Source organism: Phyllostomus hastatus, unplaced genomic scaffold, assembly GCF_019186645.2.
Source record: "Phyllostomus hastatus isolate PE091 unplaced genomic scaffold, TTU_PhHast_1.1 phas_scaffold_55, whole genome shotgun sequence".
In the NCBI taxonomy this organism is placed as follows: Eukaryota; Metazoa; Chordata; class Mammalia; order Chiroptera; family Phyllostomidae; genus Phyllostomus; species Phyllostomus hastatus.
In genome coordinates, this window is record NW_025334035.1 from 12,908,839 (window position 1) to 12,935,251 (window position 26,413).

The 26,413-nt window shown below is 40.4% G+C and overlaps 1 pseudogene; it reads right to left on the reverse strand.

Annotated features, from left to right (window-relative positions):
* Positions 1–527: 527 nt before the first annotated feature.
* LOC123809134 lies at positions 528–5,540 on the reverse strand (annotated as a pseudogene).
* Positions 5,541–26,413: the final 20,873 nt, after the last annotated feature.

Genomic DNA, 26,413 nt, shown 5'->3' on the forward strand with positions numbered 1-26,413 from the left:
GAGCTTCTGCCTCCCCTCTCCAACTACCTAGAAGAATTTAAACTGGGGTCCTTGCTGGTAATAAGAGTTAGTATCAGAGATAACCTTTTCACCTGAGGCAGGTGAAGTACTGATTACTAAACACCCACTCTTCTTACCCTCCTACAGCAACCTTCCTCACCTCTGGAGCCGTGAGGCACCTTACCTGCCGTTAGCTCAGAATGCCATGTGCACGCCTCACTTTCCCTTCCTGTCCTGACCCTCTCACATGTGTAGGGTCTCTGGCTGTTTCTTGGAGGGGGTTCCCATGTGCACAAAATTAAATTTGATTCTCTCTTGTTAATCTGTCTTCTGTCAGTCTGATTATTCAATCAGCCAAAAAGAACCAGAAGGGAAGGCAGAATGTTTCCCTTCTCTCACATCAGAAACCCTCATTCCTATCTTTCCTACCCTATAAACCAGAAAATGACACTCCTAACACTTCACTTCTAACTAGAGACAAACAAACAAAAAAGAAGGGGAGAATTGTTTGGCTGTATGCAAGTCTCTCACCCATCCTTGGAACAATCATCCTGGCCAGGGAAAGAGGGTCTTAAGTTTGGCTGGGCCTGGACCATGAACTCAGCTCCATACCAAGAGGGCTGGGTGCTGGGACTGCAACAGTGCCACCAGATCTACACGTGAGGAGCAGAGGACGAGGAGTTTCCCAAAAGCAATAAGGATCCAACAGACAAAAATCCTAGAATCTACACTAGATCTTTAATCACTGCTACTCTTTAATAGTCTTCTGGAGTTTTGGACAATGTAGTAAGACATGAAACAAAAATGTAGTTACAAATATTAAGAAAGAAGAGGCAAAATATTACTTGTAGTTATAATTCTAGACAATACAAAGAAATCAAATGGGAAAAAACCTAACAGAAGTAATAAATGGGTTTAATAATATTGCTACATACAGGTTTTTCAACAGACAATATCAGCTCTTTATATTGGTAATAACAAATGAAAATTTTGGAAGAAGAAATCTCTTTCACAATAGCAATGAACAAACATTTCTTATGATGTGGAACATAATCCCACACTACTTACAGACACTGTATACAGTAACTTCCTTCCAAAGAAGACAGTATGGAAAGAGGAAGACACGATAATTTTACAGAGGAGAGACCTGGCAAACACTGCCTCACCTGTATGACCATGGCTAATATCAACAGTGGGAGGTCACGCTGATAGTATGGACCTGTGTTAGTTTCCTAATGCTGCTTAACAAATTACCACAAACTTGATGGCTAAAAAAAAAAAAAAGAAAATCTCAAAGGTTTATTCTTTCACAGTTCTGAAGGCCACAAGTCAGAAATCAAAGAGTTGGCCAGGTTAGTCCCTTCTGCAGGCTCACAGGGAGAAGCTGCTTGTCTTCTCTCCTAGCTTCTGGTGGTTGCCTGCGGTTCTTGGCATTCCCTGATTTGTGGTAGCATAACCTCAATCTCTGCCTCCACCATCACCTGTTTGTCTGCTTCTCTATTTTCTCTTCTTTTAAGGACACCAGTCATTGGATCAGGGCTAACCTAATCCACATGACCTCATCTTAACTTCATCACATCTACAAAGACGCTAGTGCCAAATAAGGTCACATTCTGAGGTTCTGTGTAGATGAATTGTGGAGGGACACCATTCAACCATACCCTTTGATGTGATGTGATAAAAATAGCACTTTACCTTTATGGTCTTTCTCCCCTCAACCCATGACCCCAAGTCTAAGCTTTAGAAAACACCAGAAGAATCCCGACTGTGGAATATTCTACAAAATTCCTGATCACTCCTCAAAACTGTCAACATCAACAAATTTAGGACATTTTGAAAAACTGTCACAGCTAAGAGAGTCTAAGGAGACATGGCCTGAAATGTAATAAGATGGTATCTTTGGCGAAATCCTGGAACAGAAAAAGGACTTAGGCAAGAATTACAGAAATAGGAATAAAGTATGGACTTTAGTTAGTAATCATGTATCAGTATCAATTCAGCTCCTGAAAGTTATTGTGTAACTACAACCAGAGCACCTGCTCCAATTTCGGCAGCAAATAGCTAGAAAATTCCCCGCAGAGATTTCACTCTCAATAGCAGGCAACACCAACATGGAACTGGGGGTTTGGGGAACAGTTTGAAGTTTTTCACTTGCAGAGAGAGCTGAGAGCAACATTTATAGCTTTTTTAAGTATTGTGTGGAGGTTACATTTAATCAGGAATAACATGCATATGAAAGTATTTGGCCTGTCTCTATGTTCTGGTTTTCTCCAATTTTCACACCATTGGGATAAGAAGTCAAAGCTAGATGCCATTGGGCCAAAACACAGCTGTTTTATATTGTGATAGATCCTCAAAACCTTTTTGTGTGTTTTTAATGTGAATAATTTTAATGTGAAATATATGTGACATTTATTTATGAATTTTAGGAAAGACCTGAATTAGTTAAAAACACATGCTGCTCCCATAGAAGACCAGTCTTTTCCAATTAATATATCAGGTTTTAATTCATTCCAATATATTTCATACTTTAAATTTTTAATAGTGATTCTAAAAGTATTTGAGAATATAAATAAGCAAGGATATTTTTTAAAAACATTTTCTGAAGAAACAAAGTAATGTGGAAAGAAGTAGCCCTATCAGTCAATAAATAATTTTTAAAACAATATGCAGTTAGCACAAGACTATACAACCAGATAAGGGAACAACAGGCAGCCAAAAAAATGACCTCATTGATAGGTGACATTAGAATTGACAAAAACCTCTCAAAATGGAAATCAAGAGAGGTCACCACAAAAATAGTACTCAGACGAGAGGTTTATTAAGAAGCTTGTACATGTAAGGGAGTTAGCCGCCAGGGAAAGGAATAATGGGCTGCTCCCCAAACAAAGGCTGGGGACAGTTTTGGAGAAGTTGGGGTGGGAAAAATGATGTCTAAGTATGTAGAGGTTGAGTCTCTTTGGCACTTGGACAGTGGAACTACGTGTGTTTTCATGTGTCACATGTCTCATTAGAATGTGAAATTTCCGCCCTGGCTGGCATGGCTCAGTGAACTGAGCACTGGCCTGTGAACCAAAGGGTCGAGGGTTGGATTCCCAGCCAGGGTAAATGCCTGGGTTGTGGGCCAGGTCCCCAGTAGGGGGTTCATGAGAGGCAACCACACAGTGAGGTTTCTTTCCTGCTCTTTCTCCCTCCCTTCCCCTCTGTCTAAAAATAAATAAATAAAATCTTTTTAAAAAAAGAATGTTAAATTTCTACCCAGGGGTGTGTTTTTCACTATTATAATGAGGGCCCAGCCTGTGTCATAAGTAGTTGAAAAACCTGCTTGACCTGGAAATATTAGGATTTTGAATGACATTACATTGTGTCTGCAGATTTACTCATAAAGAAAGTACCTAATTAAAATACAGAGTTTCGAGTTTAATCATTCCCCTAATCCAATCAATTTCTGGGACTTCTTAATGAATACAGCCATGCTGCTGCTTAGGGATGGGGATTTCTGAGAAATGCCTCCCTGGGTCATTTCCATGTGAGTGAACATCACAGAGTACACTGTGAAAACCTAGACGACAGTGTGGCCCAAGGCACACCTCAGCTATACAGTATAGCCTATTGCTCAGTAGGGGAGGAAAACTATTTCCCTCTACCCTTCTGGGTGCTTGGCTGAGCCATGCCAGTAATAAGAGACAGCTTAACAGGAGAAAAACAAAGTAATTCATTGAAATGGCTGAAGCCATTACCTTAAATACCATCTGTAGCTGAAGACAAAAGAAGACATTGGGAGATGAGGGAGTCAGGCATGGGAGAGGACCACAAAAAGCACACTCCACAAGAGTAAGGTCGGAATGCAGGTTGAAGTCCTGGTCTTCAGTGATAAGAGTTTGGTAACAAAAACTAAAAGGGCAGCAAGCACTTATTGAGGTCCAGAAGAATAGCTGCTTGGGAAGCACTGATTCAGGCAGAAGTCAAATAGTGTTCTGATTAGGAGACAAAGGCAAGAGGGATTTATGAGAAATGGAGGGGGAGCAATTACATCAATATGGACAGAAGGCATTTCCATTGGTTCAGATAACATAACAGTGATGCTATTCTAAAAAAAAAGGTTTTGTTTTTTCAGTCCAGTAGTCATAATAACTACTTCCTTGTAATCTGCTAGAAACAACTTTTGGGAGGCACAATATTGCTTTAGGCCCCCTCAAATATTATTTTGTCCTGTTTTAACATACCGAAGATTGAGGTAAAAGACATGCAAGTCTGCCATGGCAGGTCTGATCCATTTAATTTAGATGTTTATTTTATTTTACTTTACTTTACATGCTACCCCAAGGGGCTAACAGATTTTGGGGGGCCACAGAGAGGTGATCAACAGTGGCACTTGGCCACAGGCTCTGACTGTCCTTCTTGGTAGCGTAGGGGTTGGAAGAGCCTGTGGTCCTGATAGGGGACTCAAAACTTGGAACATTTTAGTTTAAGGTAAAAAGCTGTAAATCTAGCAAGTAACGTGTAAGTTAAGCTTTTGTTTCAGAAACTACAGATAAGGCCCATCCAGGCTCCTGGAAGCAGCAGCCGACCTCCTGGGGCACTGATAGAGGATTACCTCCTGTGGAGGTCCGAACCTTTGTTCCAAGAAGAGCAGGTGACCACCCCTCCCCTTTGGAAACAGCTAACAGCCCAGGACAGGAATGTTGCAGCTTCTGAATCTCAAAGACCTCACCTCATCTTGTTTGTCTTCCCCCACCCCCTTATAAAAGATCTGGCCAGGAAAGAGAAGGCAAGATGGTTTGTTAGGGTATGAACCCGCCATCTTCTCAGATCACCGGCCATCTGAATAAAGCGCCCATAAAAGATTCAATCGCTGTCATTGCTTATTGGATTTGGTAGTGACAGGCAGCCCGAACACCAGTGTCTTTTCCCATTACAGTCCCATTGATGAGTTCATCTGCCAGGCACTCAGCATTGTCTTGATGCTCTGGAAGACAGCCTCATGGGCACCTGTGTACAACAAGCAGCCAGTCTGATTCACCCGGCACAGTGGGGACACCTCCACAGCCTGTTGCCTCACTGTTACAGCTTGCCCAGTCAGATCAAGTTCTCCCAGGGACCATTGTTGATGATAGCATTCACCAGGACCAGCAGGGGATTCTCGCTGGTGAGCGGATGGATGATCTCAAAGGCACACTTGATGATGCACATGGTCATGAGCTTTTTGTCATTGTTTTCCTGAGTATCATTGTTAAGTTGGTGAGGTGTCCACAACACAGCAACACTCCTTGCAGAAGCACTTGGTCACATAGAGCCCTGCACTGTGGGTCATGTTCTTGGCATCCTTCTCCTTCACTGCAATGTAAGCCTGTGAGGAAATTTCATTGATCTGCACATCAGCGGTGCCTCACTCCTTCCAAGCTTGGTGTTGGGGACCTCTGCTCTGCAGGGGCAGCTGTCTTCACTGTCCATCCTGTCAGTGCAGGAGGGGCATCTCTGCTGCTAGGCGTGGACCACTCAACACCCTGTCACAGACAGGGAGAGCTCACTGGCACCATTTTAAAGTGGCTCCATTTAGCATTTATTTTTGACAGTTTCTAGAAATAAAGTCATCCCTCTCTTCATGGTACAGCCAAAGAGACACCCTTTACAAAAGGAGATTTCCTATACAAATGCAAATGTCTTATACAAAGGGTTCTAGCTACTTGGTTTTCAGAACTTCTCCCACATCTGCTCTTTCTTAAAATTAACCAGACTAAAATAATCCTTAAGCCAAAGAGACATATTTTGGGGTGACAAATTCTGGACCCTACACCTCCTAGGCTACAAAGCTATATAGTATGCTACTTTACTAAATATATAGTGTGCTACTGTGCTACTGTAGACAACTATAACACAATGGTAAGTATTCGTGTGTTGCACTATGGCATTATGATGCATAGAATGCCTCTAAGTGATAGGAATTCTGCAGCTCCATTACAATCTTATGGGACCACTGTTGTATATGTGGTCCATTTCTGAAACATCATGATGTGGTACAGTTGTGATTTTTTTAAATTTTGCTGATGATGTTTGATAAATACTCATTATTATGTTCATTTGTGATTCTTACTAAAAGGCTTATAAAAATCATGCATCTGAACTTACTCAGTATTAATTAAAATAATCCTTTTTCTTTTCTTTTAGGATGTTAATTTAAACTCATCATAGATTTCCCAATATTTTTACTTTATTTTTAAACATTTTAATTACAATTGGCATACAATATTATACTAGTTTCATGTGTACAACCCAGTGATTGCACATTTATATAACTTAAGAAGTGATTACCCTGATAAGTCTAGTACCCATCTGATACCATATATAGTTTTTCAATATGATTAACTATATTCCTTATGCTGTATTTTACATCCCTATGACTCTCTTTATAACTGGCAGTTTGTACTTCCTAATTTCGTCACCTTTTTCACCCTTCCCCCAATCCCTCTATCTAGCAATCATTAATTTTTTCTCAGTATCTATGAGTTTATTTCTGTCCTGTTTATTCATTTTGTTTTTTAGATTCCATGTGTAAGTGAAATATGGTGTTTGTCTTTCTCTGACTTATTTAACTTAGCATAATACCCTCTAAGTTCATTCATGTTGTTGCAAATGGCAAAATACCATATTTAATGGCTGAGTAATATTCCATTTGTCAACATAGGAAACATTCAAACTTGTAAGAATATTTATGAGTTTATTTAAGCCAGACTGATGACAATTGCTGGGAAGCAAAATCTCAAAGGATTGAGAAAATGCTCCAGAAAATAGCAGTTGCACACCTTATTTTACACATTATGATCAGAAGATGTAACTGGGTTACATGAAATCCACTGGTGATGAATTAGGGAGGCAGGAAAAAGCAAAGCAGGGAAACCTCTGGGATTGGCTAAAAAGTAAATTGATACACACTTCTTTTACAGAGGTGGGTACAGGATAGTTAACAGTCAACAACACGATAACAAGTGATGAGGGGATTTGTGGTCTTTGCTCAGGTGTGGTATGTTGTCATAGATGCAAAAAGACAACAGACAGGCTCAGTTAAGGTGAAGATTGACCTCTGTCAGGGAAGATGCTAGCCTAGGACCAGACTGCCCACCAAGACTCACTTTTAGTTGGGAAGTTTTCACTTCAGACCATCCTGTGTGGTTACTTTAGGTCTCTGAGTTTGTAAGGCTACCACACAGGCCTCCCCTGAGCTTGTCAGGATTAGTACGTGGCCCCTTTTCATCCACACATTGTACCACATCTTCTTTATCCATTTGTCCAACGATGGACACTTAGGTTGCTTTTGTATGTTGGCTATTGTAAATAATGCTGTATTGAACATAGTGGTACATATATTTTTTCAAATTAGTGTTTTGGATAAAGTGGAATTGCTGGGTCATATGGTACTTATATTTTTAATTTTTTGAGGCAACTCTATACTGTTTCCATTGTGAATACACCAATCTGCAATCCAATCAACAATGCATGTGGCTTCCCTTTCCTCTACATCCTCACCAACACTTGTTTTTTGATTTACTGATGACAGCCATTCTGACAGGTATGAGGTTATATTTCATTGTAGCTCTAACTTACATTTCCCTAATGACTCATGATGTTGAGCATCTTTCCATGTCTATTGGCCATGAGTATGTCTTCTTTGGAGAAATGTCCCTTAAGGTCCTCTGACCATTTCTTTAAGAGGATTTTTCTATGTTAAATTGTATGAGTTCCCTGTATATTTTGGATGTTAATCTCTTATCAGATTTACCATTGACAAATATCTTCTTTTATTCAGTAGGTTGTCTTTCCTATTTTTTTTTAATAAGAAGAAAAGACTGTGATTTCATTTTCAAATTTTTGGAAATAGTCTTCAGAAAAAACTAAAGTGATAAGAACACATACAAAAACTGAAATCTATTATTGAATGAACTCTTAGCAGAGAAAGGCTTTTGAAGTATTTGAGTCCTTCTGCTTCTAGAATCACTTCTAAAATGTCCCTCACTTATGCAACCAGCCTCCTCAAATCTCTTCCCAGTTTGAGGTACCTCATCTCATAAAAGTAACAAACAACTTGTAATCATTTACAACACAAGAAAGAATAAAATAGGGGAGGCAAGCCTCTTATGTTATATGTTTTTTTAAAGAAAGGTCACAACCTTGAAGCAGCTTTGCAATATGCAGAGCACAGTACTGGCCTCAAAAAAATTTTTGTTCATGTTCATTATTTAAATGTGACCAGCTGCTACAGTATTCCTCTATAAAAGTAGCAAGCTATATTCATTCAAGTAAATTGATTTAATGGTAGTTCATACAGTTTTACACTTGGGATGAGGCCGAAGGAAAAACAAAACACGACAACCAAATAACAAAGAGCTGTTAATTTTTAAAAAGTTTAAATTATTAATTATTGTGAGATGCCAGCAAATGAAAAATCAATCCTAGATAACAAAACAAATTTCCAAGTATATAAATTCTATTTACTGAAAATTTTCACTATCAGAAGATCGTAATTACAATAATGAAATACATAAAATGGAAACAGTTTAAGTAAATGTGATTATTTGGTTCATTTCAAAAGATCTTACTGGTCCAGCTGCTAAACTTTGCACTTCTTGATTGTTCTTCTGCTGTGCAGAAACTTTTTAGTTTGATGTAGTGCCATTTGTTTATTTTTTCTTTGTTTGTTCGTTTCAATCGATCAAGGACATATCAAAAAAAAAAAAAAAACATTACCAAGAGCAATGTCAAAGCATTTACTGCCTATGCTTTCTTCTAGGAATTTTATGGTATGACTTACATGTAAGTCTTTAACGCTTTTGAGTTTATTTTTGGATAAGAAAGTATACATTTGTATAAGAAAGTGTTGGGAACCACCCTGCCTGGTTTCAGAAGCTGTAACCCTCCATGGCTAAGGCTGAGTAAAGGACCTTGGAACCATAAGACACTAAGGAGACAAAGCTTATCTCCCTAGCTGGGAATCTGTCTCTACCCCCTTTTACTTCACCTTGCTTGGCCCCAGGCAGATGACTGGTCAGCTAATGATGGGTAAGATACCTCAAGGGAGGGATGACCTAAGTCAGGCATGGTCAGAAGGGGCCCCCAAAAAAGGACTTGGGGGGCTAAAGAGAAAGGGGGTGATGGATCATCACCCCTCAGCCTTGTCATAGCCTGAGTCCTCATTCTGTCTGTGAGAAGTCTCCTGATCTCTTGGCTGACTTATTTCCCCCACCTGACTTAAGCCTGAAACAATGCCAGAGGGCAGTGCAGGCCTGGGCGGGTACACGCAGTTCCCCAGGGCTATCAGGCCCAAGAAAGAATGCATAAAATCCTGTGAAGCCTGCTTTGTTAAGAATGCCCTCAATTTTCTGATAAGAGTCTGAGCATGAAGTGAGTTTGTTTCCCAAAGTTTTAAGACCCTTTAGCTAACTGACCCTGACTCAGAATAAGCCCTCATAGTTCTTTGAGTGTTATCTATTGTTTGATCCTTACTGCCTGACAATGATTGATGAACTTTACCTGTATTCCTGTGTGACTTGAACCCAATAAAAGCCCATAGAGGGACAGGCTCAAGGCCCTTCTCCTTTGAGAGACTGGGCACCTTTCCTCCCCAAGCAGAGCATGTCTTGGTAGACTTATTCTCATCTGTGGAGGCTGGGGGATCTCTGCTGGACAAAGCTCCCCACACAGAAGAACTTGCTTGCTAGTTAAAAGTCAGCAGAAGGCTTTTCTTTTTTCTTTTTTTCCCCCAAAGTGAGACAATAAGACCTGGAGCTGTGAAAGGACCAGAGTCAGACCCAAAGAGGGATCACAAGGCTTATCCCAACAGCTGAGAAACTGAGACAAACTTCATTTTACTATTCCAGAGAACTTGCATGTTATTGTTTATTTGTATTATTATTTTTTCAATATTTTTACTTGTTTTATGTTATTACTATTTTTTAATTTCTCTTCTTTCTGTTTAGGTTTTTTTGTTTTATTTGTTTGTTTAATTGCATTGTTTGACTGGTTTTCCTTGTTCTCTCTTTCATGGTGTATTTTTAATTTTCCTTCTTTCACTTCACTTGTGTTCCAATAGCATGCCACTCTAGGTTGTGTACTTCCTATTCTTGTTATTCAGATCATATAGTACTTGCCCTATTATTGTTGTTCAAGTATTATTGTAATAATTGTTGTTCCATACAATTGTAAACACTACACACCACCCCTCCTGTATCTTAGCCCATTTCACTGTCTTCCAGAACTATATTACTGTTGTGGTGATTTTATTCTCTCCCACACTACACCTATTTCTTCTCCTTTACTCTCACTATATATCATAATCTGACCAGGAGGTCTGTTTTGTGGATTCAACTCACAATCCTTCCCCTCTCTAACAAGAGTCTTATCTTTTTTCTACCCTTCCTAAAAAGTGGCTAGTGGGGTGAAATATCACCGTTAACACTATACTTATCCAAAGTATAAAGGATCTCCTATCTCTTCTCTATAGGTTGGTACTTTAAATCCCATAGAATATCCTGCTGTCTTAATCCATTCTGCCTTCCCCCTCCAACTGATCACATAAAAGAGTAAGAGGGACCTGTGAACACCAATATACCTGCTGGAAGAGAGAACCCACCAACAAAGGAACCACCAACAGATAATAAAGGAAGGTGGTGGAGAAGTGAGTGAAAGCCACACTAAGCTTTATGCAGGACCAACTTGGAATTACCATTAAACAGTGGAAAAATTATTCAGAACAAACAACTGAACAATAGCTTCAGAGAAGCCTCATAACCTCAGACAGACAAAAGAACCAGCTTCAACACAACCTGTCTGCACTTGCACAACAGAATACAACACATGGTAGATGGAGTGACCCTCAGTTAACCAGCTGGAGTGAAAGACCCACCAAAGAAAGACCAAACAACAATAAAAACCTAAAGACATACAGAGCCAACATAAATGACATCCCAAGAGCAGCAAGTTCAGGACATCAAGGTGACTACACTACTGAATCTTATAGGTCTCCTACCATAGAAATTCACACCATAAGCCCAGGGAGTCAGAACAGACCAATTTAAGAAGCAGAGGCTAACAAGAAGAGTCTCACAAAAAATGGGAAGACAAAGAAACAAACTCCAAACAAAAAGAAAGGAGGAAGCCTCAGAAAGAATGCTAAATGAAACAGAGACAAATCACCTATCAAATATTAAGTTCAAAACAATGGTTATAAGGAAGCTCAATGAGCTCACAGTGAATTACCAAAAACTACAGGGAAACTATGATGAATTCACTGCAAGTCATATCAACACTAAAAAGAAAATAGAAACAATCAACAATAGCCAGGAGAAAACGAAGAATACAATTTCTGAATTGAAGAACACAGTACAAGGAATCAAAAGCAGGCTAGGTGAAGCAGAGGACTGAATCAGCAAGCTGGAGGACAAGGCACAAAAAAACATCCAGAAACAGCAAGAAAAGAAAAAGAGACTCAGAAAGAATAAAGAGGTGTTAAGGGAACTGTAGGACAACTTGAAATATAATAATACCTGTATAATAAGGATACCAGAAGGAGAAGAAGAAGAGCAAGGGATAGAAAACCTGTTTGAAAAAGAAATGATGGAAAACTTCCCTAATTTGATGAGACAAAAAGTCACACAGATCCAGGAAACACAGAGTTCCAATCAAGAGGAACCCAAAGAGGCCCACTTTAAGACACAACATAATTAAAATGGCAAAGTTCCAAGATAAAGAAAAATCTTAAAGGCAGCAAGGGAGAAACAGGAACTGACAGCCAAGAGAGCCCTGATAAGGCTAGCAGCTGGGTTCTCAATAGAAACACTACAAGCCACAGGGGAATGGCAAGAAATATTCCAAGTAATGAAAAATAAAGGCCTGCAACTGAGACTACTCTACCCAGCAAGGCTCTCAATTAAAATGGAAGGAAAAATAAGGAGCTTCTTGGACAAAAGAAGTCTAAAAGAATACACCTTCACCAAACCAGCTCTGCAACAGATGCTAAAGCAACTGCTTTAAGAAAAGGAAAAAAATAGTGACAGAGAGAGGAGTACAGGTACGAAAAAATGGCAATGAATAAATACCTATCAAATATAACCTCAAATGTGAATGGGTTAAATATTCCAATCAAAAGACAGAATAGCTGAATGAATAAGAAATCATGACCCACACATATGCTGCCTACAAGAAACCCACCTCAGACAAAAGACCTACAAAGACTGAAAGTGAAAGGCTGGAAAAAAATACTCCAAGCAAATGGACAGGATAAAAAAGCTGGATAAAAGCAATACTCATATCAGACAGAATAGACTTCAAAACAAGGGCCATAAAAGGAGATCCAGACAGTAACTTCTTAATACTCAAGGGAAGAATCCACCAAGAAGACATAAACATTGTAAATATATATGCACCCAACATAGGAGCACCCAAATACATAAAGATAATCTTGGAGGACTGACTGACCTTTTTTGGGTTTCTCAGCACATTATATGATGGTCCTCATTTACTATGCACAGGTTCACTTTAGGTGGTTACCTTTTACAGAAAAGAAAGGAGCCAATGCCGCTAATCACATCACAGATGAAGGATATTTGCAAATGAAAAGGGAAAAGTGGTTGAACCAGGTACACTCCGTACTGGGGAGTTTTAACTTGGATTTTAGGAAGTTACAGTAAGCACTTGCTGTCTCAATTCAGGGTGAGGGAGTTATAGCAAAAGCAAGTCTCAAAGAGGCCTAGGTACATTGCAGGCCTGATACCCCACGGGAGAACCTATCCATGGGTGTGGGTCCTGTGCATCTCCAGGTGGGAGCTGGGCCCACAACATGCAGAACGGTCTCCTACAGTAGGGGATTTTAACACCCCACTGTCAAAAATGAATAGATCTTCCAAACAAAATATCAACAAATATATTGTGGCATTGAACAATGTCCTAGATCAAATGAACTTATCTGATATATATAGAGCCTTTCTTCTCAAAGAAGCAAAATACACATTCTTCTCAAAAGCACATGGAACATTTTCAAAGATAGACCACATGATAGGACACAAAACAAACCTCAACAAATTCAAGAAAATTGAAATCATATCAAGCATTTTCTCCCACCACAAGGGACTGAACCTAGATACCAACCTAAAGGAAAACACTCAAAAACACTCAAGCTCATGGAGATTGAATAGCATGGTATTAAACAATGAATGGGTTAAAAATGAGATCAAGGAAGAAATGACAAAGTTTCTGGAAACAAATGAAAATGAACTCAAAACAATCAACAACTTATGGGACACAGTGAAGGCAGTCCTGAGAGGGAAGTTCATAATGATACAGGCCTACCTAAAAAAGAGAGAAACATTTCAAATAAATGACCTAACCTTACCTCTACAAGAACTGGAGGAACAACAACAAAGACAGCCCAGAGCAAGTAGGAGGAGGGAAATAACCAAGATCAGAGCAGAATTAAACAACATAGAGACTGAAAACACAATTCCAAGGATCAGTAAATCCAGCAGCTGGTTCTTTGAAAAGATAGACAAAATCAACAAGCCTTTAAGAAAACTCATCAAGAAAAAAAAGAGAGGACCCAAATAAACACAATCAGAAATTAAAAAGTATTAATTACAACTGATACCACAGAAATACAAAAGATTGTAAGAAATTACTAAGAACTATATGCCAAGAAATTTGAAAACCTAGGTGAAATTGACAAATTTCTGGAAAAATATAATCTTCCAACTAAATGAAGAAGAAGCAGAAAGCCTGAACAGACCAATAACAGCTGACAAAATTGAGGCAGTAATCAAAAAACTCCCAACACACAAAAGCCCTGGACTGGACAGTTTCTCAGGAGAAGTCTATAAAGCATTTAAGGAAGGGCTAACCCCTATCTTTCACAGACTATTCCAAAAAAATCCAAGAAGAAGGAAGATTCCCAATCTCTTATTATGAAGTCAGCATCATCTCAAACTCAAAACCAGATAGAGACATAACAAAGAAGCAAAACTACAGACCAATATCACTGATGAACATGGACACTAAAATCCTCAACAAAATATTGGCAAACTGCATCCAGCAATACATTAAAAATATCACACACTATTATCAAGTGGGATTCATCCCAGGGATGCAAGGAGAATACAATATTTGCAAATCAATAAATGTAATACATCATATAAACAAAAGCAAAGAAAAAAATCACATGACCATATCAATAGATGTGGAAAAAGCATTTGATAAGGTACAGCAACCATTATGATAAAAACACTCAGCAATGTGGAATAGAGGGAGCATTCCTCAACATAACAAAGGGCATATATGAGAGACCTACAGCCAACACCATACCCAACATCATACTCAGTGGACAAAAACTAAATGGTTTCCCACTAAGATCAGGAACAAGACAAGGATGTCTGCTTTGACCACTCCTATTCAACACAGTATTGGAAGTTCTAGCCACAGTGATCAGACAACAAAAAGAAATAAAAGGCATCTAAATTGGAAAGGAAGAAGCAAAACCATCATTGTTTGCAGATGACATGACCTACTCACATGAACTACTTGACCTAATAAGTGAATTTGGCAAAACAGTGTGATACAAAGTTAATATTTAGAAATCAAAGGCATTTTTGTACACCAACAATGAAATATCAGAAACAGAAATCAGGAAAAAATCCCATTTGTTATAGCAACAAGCAAAATAAAGTACCTGGGAATAAACCTAACCAAGGAGGTGAAAGACCTGTACTCAGAAAACTACACAACACTGAAGAAAGAAATTAAGGAAGACACAAGTAAATGGAAGCATGTACCATGCTCATGGATTGAAAGAATTAACATCATCAGAATGTCCATACTACCCAAAGTGATTTATAGATTCAGTGCAATCCCTATTAAAGTACCAATGACATATTTCATAGATATAAAACAAACATTTCAAAAATGTATATGGAACCATAAATAACCCCAAATATTCACAGCAATTTTGAGAAAGAAGAACAAAGTAGGAGAGATCACAATACTTGATAACAAACTGTACTACAAGGCCACTGCAATCAAAATAACCTGGTACTGGCATAAGAACAGACACACAGACCAATGGTAGAGAATAGAGAGCCCAGAAATCAACCCAAGTCTCTATGGTCAATTAAAGGGGGCAGCAGCATAAAATGGAGTACAAATAGCCTCTTCAACTAATGGTATTGCGAGAGATGGACAGCTACATGCAAAAAATGAACTTGACCACCAGCTTACACCATACACAAAATTAAACTCAAGGTGGATAAAAGACTTAAATGTAAGTCATGACATCATAAAAGTCCTAGAGGAAAACACAGGCAAGAAAATCTCAGATATTCCATACAGCAATATTTTCACCAATATGTCCCCTAGAGTAAACAAATGGGATCTCATCAAAATAAAAAGCTTCTGCATAGCTAAAGAACACAGAATTAAAATGAAAAGGGAACTAACTGTATGAGAAAACATAGTTGCCAATGATACCTCACACAAGGATTTGATCTCCAAAATATATAAAGAACTCACATGACTCCACTTCAGGAAGACAAGCAACCCGTTTACAAAATGGGCCCTGGCTGGTGTGGCTTAGTGGATTGAGCGCCGGGCTGTGAACCAAAGTGTCCCCAATTCGATTCCCAGTCAGGGTACATGCCTGGGTTGCAAGTCAGGTCAGGTCAGGTCCCTAGTAGGGGGTACAAAAGAAGCAACCACACATTGATGCTTCTCTCCCTCTCTTTCTCTCTCCCTTCTCCCCTGTCTAAAATAAATAAACAAAATCTTTCTAAAAAATGGGCAAAAGACCTGAACAGACACTTCTACAAGGAAGACATACAGAGGGACTAGAGGCATATGAAAAGATGCTTCGCAACACTAGCCATCAAAAATATGCAAATTAAAACCACAATGAGATACCACTTCACACCATCAGAATGGCCATCATAAACAAAGCAACAAACAACAAGTGTTGGCAAGAATGTGGAGAAAAGGGAACCTAGTGCACTGTTGGTGGGAATGCAGACTGGTGCAGCCACTGTGGAAAACAGTATGGAATATCCTCAGAAAACTAAAAATGGAACTGCCTTTTGAACCAGCAATTCCACTGCTGGGACTATATCTTAAGAACTCTGAAACACCAGTCCAAAAGAACCTATGCACCCCAATGTTCATAGCAGCACAATTTGCAATAGCCAAGTGCTAGAAGCAACCCTAAGTGCCCATCAGTAAATGAATGGATCAAAAAACTATGGCACATGCACATGCTTGAATACTATGCAGTAGAAAGAAAGAAGGAGCTCCTACCCTTTGGGACAGCATGGATGGAACTGGAGAGCATTATGCTAAGTGAAATAAGCCAGTTGGTGAAAGACAAATACCATATGATCTCACCTTTAAGTGGAACTTAATCAACAAAACAAACAAGCACACAAAATATAACCAGAGACATTGAAATTAAGAACAATCTGACAGCAACCAGAGGGGAAGTTACTGTCATAGGGGAGGTGGGAGGGGATAATGGGGGGGGAGGGAGAAGGGTTTTCAGGAACAACTATAAAGGACACATGGACAAAACCAAGGTGGGGTAGAAACAGGGGAGGGAGGTGGGGATGGCTGGAGTATGGGGGGAGTGGTGGGCAGAAAGTGCAGACAACTGTAATTGAACAACAATAAAAGAAAAATTAAAAAAGAAAGGAAAAGATCTAAATATGAATAAGAAGATAGAGGAAAGAAATAAATTCTAACTAACAAAGGCAAATACTTAGTAAAAGCAATGGATCAACTGACTACATAGCTAGTACAAAGAGTAAAAGTCAAAAGTAGTAAGATTGTATATACTTACAACAAAAAATTAAGAGACAGACAAAAATGCACATACAAAGGAAGTAAAAATAATGACAAAAAAGATAAACATGGAGGGAATGAATAAAAATTGTAGTGACTTTACAGTGTGTTCAAACTTAAGTCATCATCAACATAAAATAGACTGCTCTAAACATAGCTTGGTATATATGAAGCACATGGTAATCAAAAACCAAAAATCTGCAAGAGATATACTAGAAATAAAGAGAAAAGAATCTAAACACAACAATATAGAAACTCATCAACATATGATAGAAGACAGCAAAAGAATAAGAAAATATCAGAGAACTACAAAAAAATCTGAAAACAATTAATGAAATTGATGCGTGGGTCACTGGCCAGCAGTGATCACAGAACGCTGTGGATGGCTCAACGAAAAACACGCGAGAAAAAACATGCACAGAGACTAAACTAGTTTCTGTGGAGAAGTAGGAACGAAATGGCTCACCCCCCTAGTGGGGAGTGCCCCGATTTACAGTCTATACCTGCTTTTATTGGGCTCATTTTGCATAATAATTCAGGTAAAGTACAGTACTCATTAGGGGGAAGTAAGGAACCATAGAAAACAAGGAACCCTGCCGGACTATTTTGAGTCGGGGTCAAAGAGCTGTAAGACTTTGAGGAACAAACTAACTTCCTCCTTGGACCCCTCTCATTCAACTGAGAGCATTCTAAACAAAGCGGGTTTCACAGTAATTTACATATTCTTTCTTAGGCCTGATCACCCGGGGAATCCGCCCTTTTCAGCACAGAGCTGCACCACCCTGTCATTGTTTCAGGCTTAGGTGGAGCAAGGGAACTAAGGCAACCAAGAGATAAGGAGATTTTCTCCCAGACGCTGAGAACACAGGCTATGTCAAAGCCATGGAGCGAGGGTCCATCACCCCCTTTAGCTGCAGGCCCCCAAGTCCTTCTTTTGGGGGGCCTCCCAAAGTGATCGTGCCTGTCTTAGGTCGTTCCCCCCTTGGGGAATCTTACCCGTCTTTGGCTAACCGACCAAGCTTTTTGGGGTTCAGTTATGAATAAAGCAGCAGAAGTAGCATTCCTGCCAGGGAGATAAGCTTTTGTCTCCTTTCTGGCTTACGGTTCCAAAGGCGTTCCCTTAGCCTTAGCCTAGGTGGGGGTTTCAGCTTCTGATACCAGGCAGGGCGGTTCCCAACATGAAATGACAATAACTATACATCTATCACTAACATAAGTGGACTAAATAAATTTTCCAATCAAAAGTCATAGGGTGGATGAATAGATATTTTTTAAATATCCATACATATGCTGCCTACAAGGACCCACTTTAAAACAAGGGCTGTAAGCAGAGATAAAGAAGGGCATTTCCTGATGATAAAAGGATCAATCCAATAAGACATAGATGTCAATTACAAGGCCCAAGGGCCAAATCTGGCCCCCCACCTTGTTTTATCCACCCGGCACCTTCTTTCTACCCAGTGGCAGTGTCAAGCTCCTTTCCCCTAGTTAAGGAGTTAGTTACATTTATACAGTCCTAAAATTACATTCAGCCCTTTGAAGGCAACTGTGAGGCTGATGGGGGCCCCAGTGAAAATGAGTTTGACACCCCTGCAATAAATGAATATATGATGTATAAACACCCACATACCCAACATAAGAGCACCTAAATATATAAAGCAAATATTGACAGACAAAAAAGAGATTGACAGTAATATAATCATAGTAGAAAACTTTAATACCCCTTGTCATCAATGGATAGCTCATCTAGAAAGAAAAATCAACAAGGAAACAGTCGCCTTAATTGACACATTAAGCCAGATGGATTTAATTGATATCTTTGAACATTTCACACCAAAGCAGCACATACAACATTTTTCATGAGAGACCACATTTTAGGCCACAAAACAAGTCTCAACAAATTTAAGAAGATTAAAATCATATTAAGCATCTTCTCTTATCACAATGGCATGACACTAGAAATTAATTACAAGAAAAAACTGAAAAGCACACAAACACATGGAGATTAAATAACATGCTACTAGACAATAAATAGGTTAACAATGAGATCAAGAAAAAAATCAAAAGATATCTTCAGACAAATGAAAATAAAACCACAATGACCTTAAGTCTATGGAACACAGCCAAAATAATTCTATGAGGGAAATTCAGAGCAATACAGGCCTACCTCAAGAAACAAACAAAAAAAATCTTAAATAAATAATCTAATTTTACATTAAAGTAACTAGAAAAAGAAGAACAAAGTCCAAACTAAGTAGAAAGAAGAAAATAATAACAATCATAAGAAATAAATGAGAGAGTCTAAAAAGACAATATAAAATATTAAGAAACTAAGAACTGATTCTTTGAAAAGATAAACAAAATTGATAAACATTTAGTAGGACTCTTCAAGAATAGAGGGCCCAAATATATAAAATAAGAAATAAAAGAGCAGTGACAACCTACACCACATAAATATAAAGGATTATCAGAAAATACTATGCCAACAAAATGGACAACCTGGAAAAAATAGAGAAATTCTTCCCTGGCTAAGTGGCTCGCTCAGCTGATTGGAGCGCTGTCCTGTACACCAAAAGGTTGCAGGTGTAAGTCCCTGTCAGGGAGCGCATGAGACGCAACCCATCAATGTTTCTCTCTCACAGTGATATTTCTCTCTCTTTCTCTCTCCCTCTTTCTCTAAAATCAATAAACATATCCTCAGCTGAAGATTTAAAAAAATGGATAAATTTCCAGAAACATACCATCTTTCAAGGCTGAATCAGAAAGAAACAGGAAATCTGAACAAATCTACTAATGAAATTGAATCAAACAAACAAAAGTTCTGGACTACAAGGTTTCATGGGTGGATTTTACTGAATATTCAAAGGATTATTATCTATTCTTCTCAAACTATTCCAAAGAAAAATGAAGAGGAGGAAAGGTTCCCAAACACATTTTATGACACTACCAAAACCTGACAAACACACTACAACTACATAGATAATTGTAGGCTGCCACGCCCTCTTCCAACCATGTTTTTTGACAAAGTCTGAACATGGAAAGAGGGCATTCAAGGAATCCATCTTCCTGGAAGAGAGCGTGGCATACAAAGGGGGGTGGTGATTTTTCTGGGGATTGCTTTTAATAATTTCCTTGCTAATATTAATCATGGTCTTACTTTGTACCCTGATTCCCATAAGAACAGGACATGAGAAGAAAGAGGCTCGAAAAGAGTCAATGATTGATTTTGAGGAAAATTCTGAAGGGACAACTAGTTCTCCCTAGACTATTGAATCATGCCCAGATTGTTTTAAATAAGGTGTTTATAAACCTGAGTAAGAAATTATCCCCGATTGTTCCCATAAAAGAATTCATAAATCATTTACAATAGGTTGAATTATTGGCGGACTTTCCCATGCCTGTTCCTTACCCATAGATACAAAGAGTCTTTCTAGAAAACAAGAAAACACTATATAGACCTTTACCCACAGCCCAGGGATACCCCTGGGTAGCATATTAGATTATTGGCAAATTATGGTATCCCCCAAAAGGAGCTAATGGTCTCCAGAGGGTTCCAGATCTCCCATTGCCTTATACAGGAGCATATAATGAGGGTGGCATTAGAATGGTCAATAAGGATGAAGTTCAAGTAAGTGCCTTATACTAGTCTAAATTTCATGGAAAGGCTAGCTCGAAGCAGACCTCCCTGGTGTTTATTAACTAAGAAATAAAAAGAGTTTACTGTAGTTGAATTTCCTGTTTATCTCTCCTTACCTGTTTGTTTTGGAGATTAAAAGGTGGTGGGATTGTTAGATATTTGTATCTCAGGTTTATTGATTCGCTTAATTCCAATGAAGTTGTATAAAATAATTTCTTGACCAAAGAATAAAATCCCCTCTAATGAAATAGCCCGAGTGTCTAAAAGTTGTTGGAGTAACAGTCCTGAGGCAGGAGGTAGTCAGGAAGGAAGCTCCCGAGGCCCCGCAGGGTTGAGGTAGAAAACACCTATACATGACAAAGACCCCCTAAGATGGGTTGTTCCTGTTTTCTGGGATAACTCTGAATCATAGAATGCGCCTGTGCGCTACCCCTGATTCATTATAATATCATTATAATGAAATAACATTGTGGGACTCCCTTCTCCAGTAGCCAATCAAGAAAGTCATGGGAAACCACGCATGCGCAGTAGCTTTGAAATCCAACAACTTGTACCTGCGCAGGAAAAGCCCGCCAAAGACTAGCAGGGGGGCTTCTGCCCCTATAAGAATAGAATCCCCCAGCCCACGTGCCCTTTTTCCTCTGCTCAGAGCTGGCTCACTCCCGTGTCCTGTGGTATGTACTATCACTTAATAAACCCTCCCCTCTTTCTTTATGCTATAAACTTTGTGTGTTCAGTTCAATTATTTGTTCTCGATCACTAAGAACCTGGTTACCTGTGCACACCTGTGCACACCTGTGACAGTTTTTGGCGAGCCAGCCAGGAGAAGACACCGGAGTGGTAAGCCCCCTTTGCTGCTCTGACACCCGGGATGCCCTTTTCCGTTATCACCTATTCTGTTTCGGTGACTCTGATGTTCCGTGATGGAAGGTCGGCCGCTAATTTGCGGGCACAGGTCGGGCAGTTAAAAGCCACAAGGGTGCCTGCCGCTTGAAGACTCCTGTGATAGGATAACTTGGATGCGGAACGGGGTTAGCCTTAGTCCCCGCCAGGTACAAGAAAATGTCCGCACAACGGTCAGGCACACTGTGGAAAGCACAAAACACTGCCCCACCCCGCGGCCACTCCCCCAGTAGGCATAGTCGGACCTTCCATGCGGGATATCAGTCACCACCTCACCTGCGCTATGACTTCCTTTTGCAGTCTCCTCATCAGGCCCACGGACAGTCTTTTATGCTTTTCCTCCCCAACTGACTTCTGATCTTTATACCTTCACTCACACCCCACTTGCCTTTTTATGTATGAAGGGTTCCTGCTGTCTTTGTACTAAGATATCTACCTTGGGGTCACTGTTAGGCTAGCGCTAAGTACAGTTGCAGGAATGAGCCACTCCCATCTTTGCCACGTGTATACTATCATTGTAAGCAGCAACATTGCTCAGAACTGCACAACAGGTGCCTGCTTGTCGCTGGTTACTAGAATGGCTGCATAGAGCCACTCTTACCTAATTAATTGAATTTGGAATTCTAAGGTGGTTTACTTGTTCCTATAAGGGTATTTTAATTTCCCCCTCTCAGTTCATTGTCCCTCCATGAGATCCGCCTCCAGTATGAAGGGTGGTTATTTAGACATCTCTTGAGGTCCCTTCTGGGAGATTTCAGACACAGGTACAATTTCTTAAAGCTCTGGAAAGTTACACAGAATATTTAAGGGTCTTCTTTGTGATCTGGAAAAGAGTCATTTTATAATAAGATCATCTTGGTGCTCCTCTTAATGGTTTACAGGGCCAGAAATTATTTTTTCTAGTAAGACACTTCCTTTGCCCCAGATCTTAAAGCTTACAGGAAAATGAGGGTCCCCGTAGATGAAGAATACAGAAATGGAAATGTACTAGGGCCACAAGGGTAGAGTCTGGGATTTTCAGGATTATAGGCAATTGCTCAAGAATGCAGGACTGGTTCCTTCCCAATAGTTAGAGACAAAAGTAGACTGTGGTGATTCTCTCAAGTCTTTTCGATTTCTGTCGGCCGACACTCACTAGGATTTCTTTCGCCAGAGACGTCTGGTAGTTCGGTGGGATCCCAGGGGACGCCCTGTGGCCCCCTAGGAAGCTCCTGAGGCAAGAAAAGGGGGACGCCTCTCGATTGCAAGGGAGTATCTTTCTCACTAGAATCTCTTTCGCCAGAGACGTCTGGTAGTTCGGTGGGATCCCAGGGGACGCCCATGGCCCACTAGGAATCTCCTAAGGGCAGCAAAGAGAGGGACGCCTCTAGTCTGCAAAGGAGTATCTTTGTGTCTTTTCCTTCTCTCTTAGGATCACCGCAGTCGAGATGGGAACTACATCTTCCATCCCTTCCAAATCACCATTGGGTTGCATTCTTAGCAACTGGGATAAATTTGACCCCAAAAAATTTAAAAAAAAGAAGAGATTAGTTTTCTTTTGTAACACTGTTTGGCCCCAGTATAAATTAGGGGGGTGGAGAGATATGGCCTGAGAATGGGAGCACAAATTATAATACTATCCTACAGCTAGATCTATTCCCTACAGCTATTCTGCCGGAGGGAAGGCAAATGGTCTGAAGTTCCTTACGTGCAGGCGTTTATGGCTCTGTACCGAGATCCCTCGTTTTGCTCCAGCCCCACCCTGACAAAACCTACAGGCCCAAGTGTTGATCAATTAGAAGATACCCTCCTTAGCTCCCCACCTGTCTCTCAAGGGAGATTAAGGGAACCCCAGAGTTCTGAAGTCTCTGCCCCTACCTTAGAGGGAGCGACCTCTCCACCACCTTATGCTATGGGTAACCTAAAGCCACCAGCTGAGGAAAAACCCAGCCCTGCAGGACATACTAGAAGTGGCGCTTCTTATCTCCCTACCACTCCTGCACTCCTACCCTTGAGGGAGGTAGCAGGCCCTGAAGGTGCTATAAGGGTACAAGTGCCATTCTCTATAACTGATTTACAACAATGTAAAGACAGGCTAGGGAGTTTTTCAGAGGACCCTTCACGTTTCACTAGTAATTTCCAGACTCTTACTCTAGCATTTAGTATGTCGTGGAGGGATTTGTACATAATTCTGACCACCTGCTGTTCCCCAGACGAGAAACAGCGGATCTGGGAGGGGGCTCGTAAGTATGCAGATCAGCTGCATACCCAGAACCCTGGCACTAACCAGCCAGCTGCCCAAGCTGTCCCGGACCAGGAACCTAACTGGAAATACAATACTCAGGCAGGGATCTGGAATAGGAATGCAATGATAGATTGCTTACTGGAAGGAATGAGAATCTGCATCAAGAAACCTGTGAATTATGAAAAGGTTAGGGAAATCTTTCAGGGCAAGGAAGAAAACCCAGCTCTCTTCAGAAACAGACTAGTAGAAGCCTTCCAAAAATATACAAACTTGGACCCTTCATCCCCAGAGGGTCGAATCTTGATAGGACAGCATTTTATAATTCAATCTGCCCCTGATATTCGTAGGAAGCTTCAGAAATTACAAATGGGCCCTGCAGACCCCCCCTTAGATCAGCTCATGGATACAGCCTTTTCAGTCTTTAACAATAGGGATTTGGAGGAAAGAAAACAGGGAAAGAAGGAAAGGGAGAGGCAAGCAGAGCTCCTTGCACTAGCCTTTAGTAGTGCCATTGGCGGAAACCAGCCCCATCAGGGGAGCTCGGGAGGCCTCAAAAGAATCAGGGGCAAAAGGATCAGACCTGTTATAAGTGCAAGCGCCCTGGACACTGGTCAAAGAACTGCACTCAGCCACCTCCGAGGCCCTGTCCTCTATGCAAGAACTTCAGTTCTGATCCCTGGCACTGGAAGGTAGACTGCCCCCTGTTCCCATAGTGGAAAGGGGTCATCTCCCAAGGCCATGGCTACTCTTGAGGACTGAAGGTGCCCGGGGAACAGGTCGGCCCCAGGGAATACTCATATTCCCATCTCTACCGAGGAGCCCCGGGTAACTCTAGATGTGGCAGGTAAGAAAATCGACTTTCTTGTTGATACAGGGGCCACTTACTCTGTCCTTAACTCTTACTCTGGACCTCTTTCCTCCAAATCAGTTAAGGTAATGGGGGTCGAAGGAAATCCTAAGGCATATTTTTATACATTCCCTATCACTTGCCAATTTGAGAGTCGAATATTCAAACACTCCTTTTTAATTGTTCCTCAGTGCCCTATTCCTCTGTTAGGCCGGGACCTTTTAGCTCAGATGGGAACCATCTTGTTGTTCCCTGAAGTGCCATTTGAGTTAAGTAAGGTGATGATAATCAGTAGTGTTCGAAATCAGGAAGAAATCCCAAGTTCAGTTCTGGATGCAGTAAACCCACTAGTTTGGGAGTCAGGGATTCCTGGAAGAGCAAAAACTGCATTACCGGTTAAAATCCAGTTAAAATGAAAATGTCTTTGTTGTTTCTATTAACCATTCTCTACTCGCCTGCACCCTGTATAACGGAATGGGATGAAAATTTTCTAGTGAATGCTTCTCAAACCTTAGCAGCAGGAGAAAACCTGGCCCAATGTTGGATATGTCATCCTAACCCGGAAACTCCTTCCAGATATAATACTCATATAAAAGCCTACCCAATAGCTAATGAATCCTTAATCAGTGCTTTGAATTCCTCTGCCAATTACACGCATTCCTCTTTTTCTTTAAGAGTCACATGGGAGCAAAATCCTCCTTTGTGTTTCCGTATGACCCCACTAGAATTAAAGCCATTTAATTACTCCAGCACCTCTCTTAAGTGCAACAGTACGATGGGATGTACCCCATGTTATAATAATACTCATACAAGGGCCATTAACCCATTTAAAGCCCTGGCTTCTCTTTCAAGTTCCAGCTTTCTAGAGAATCTTTCTGAGGAAGAAATTTTCAAACCTTTAAATTGGTCACATATAGTATGCTACCCGAATTATGATTCTAACTGTATTCCTAATAGTACCCATTGTTGCTTTGACAAAACTCACAATGCAGATACAAACGATACTTCTAAATGTGTTACTTGGAAATTAAACCAATCTCTTCAAGGAGTATTAGCAAAATTTCTACCACCTCCTGCAGGGGGGAAAGATCAAGGAAATAACTTAGGCCCTTTTAAGGACTGCCTTTCCCCCCTTGCCATATGCCCTCCTTAACAAATATAACTCCACTAATGCCACAGTTATTGCAGCACCCCCGGGGCTTGTCTGGCTATGTGGGACTCCCAATAACTGGCTAACGGATCATTCAGAACTTCAAGAAGCTATTGCTTATACTCATCTCAGCAACTCTAAACATGGGGGTGACTGTACCTTAGGGACCTTGGCACCCCAAGACCTTACTGTTATAAATATAACCATGGGTCCTGGGAGTCCATCTCTCAGCAGAAAGAAATGAGCTTTTGGTCTAGTAGTGGCTGGAGCTGCTGCCACTATAGCCGCTGCAGCCCCCTGGGGAGGCTTCGCCTATCATGAGGCCACTCTAAGGGAACTCACTAAGATTATAGAAGAAATCTCCAAAGATTCTGCTGGTACTCTAGCTGGACTCTCAAGATCAGTAGACTCATTGGCAAATGTAGTCATGGATAACCGCCTTGCCCTTGACTATCTTCTAGCAGAACAAGAAGGGGTATGTGCTGTTATCAATAAAACCTGCTGCACCTATGTAAATAACTCTGGAATGATTGAAACTAACATAAAGAAAATTTATGAACAGGCAGAATGGCTACATAAGTATAATCAACAGGGCCAAGGGATTAAGGAAGCCCTGACCTCCTGGTTCCCTGGCTTAACATGGTTATTACCCTTCTTAGGGCCCTTAATAACACTGCTGGTTTTACTACTTTTAGGACCTTGCTTATTTAATTTACTTGTTAAATTTGTTTCTTCTAGACTTAAGCAGTTCCACGTCAAACTGATGACGCTCCAAGGTTTCCAACCAATCCCTGA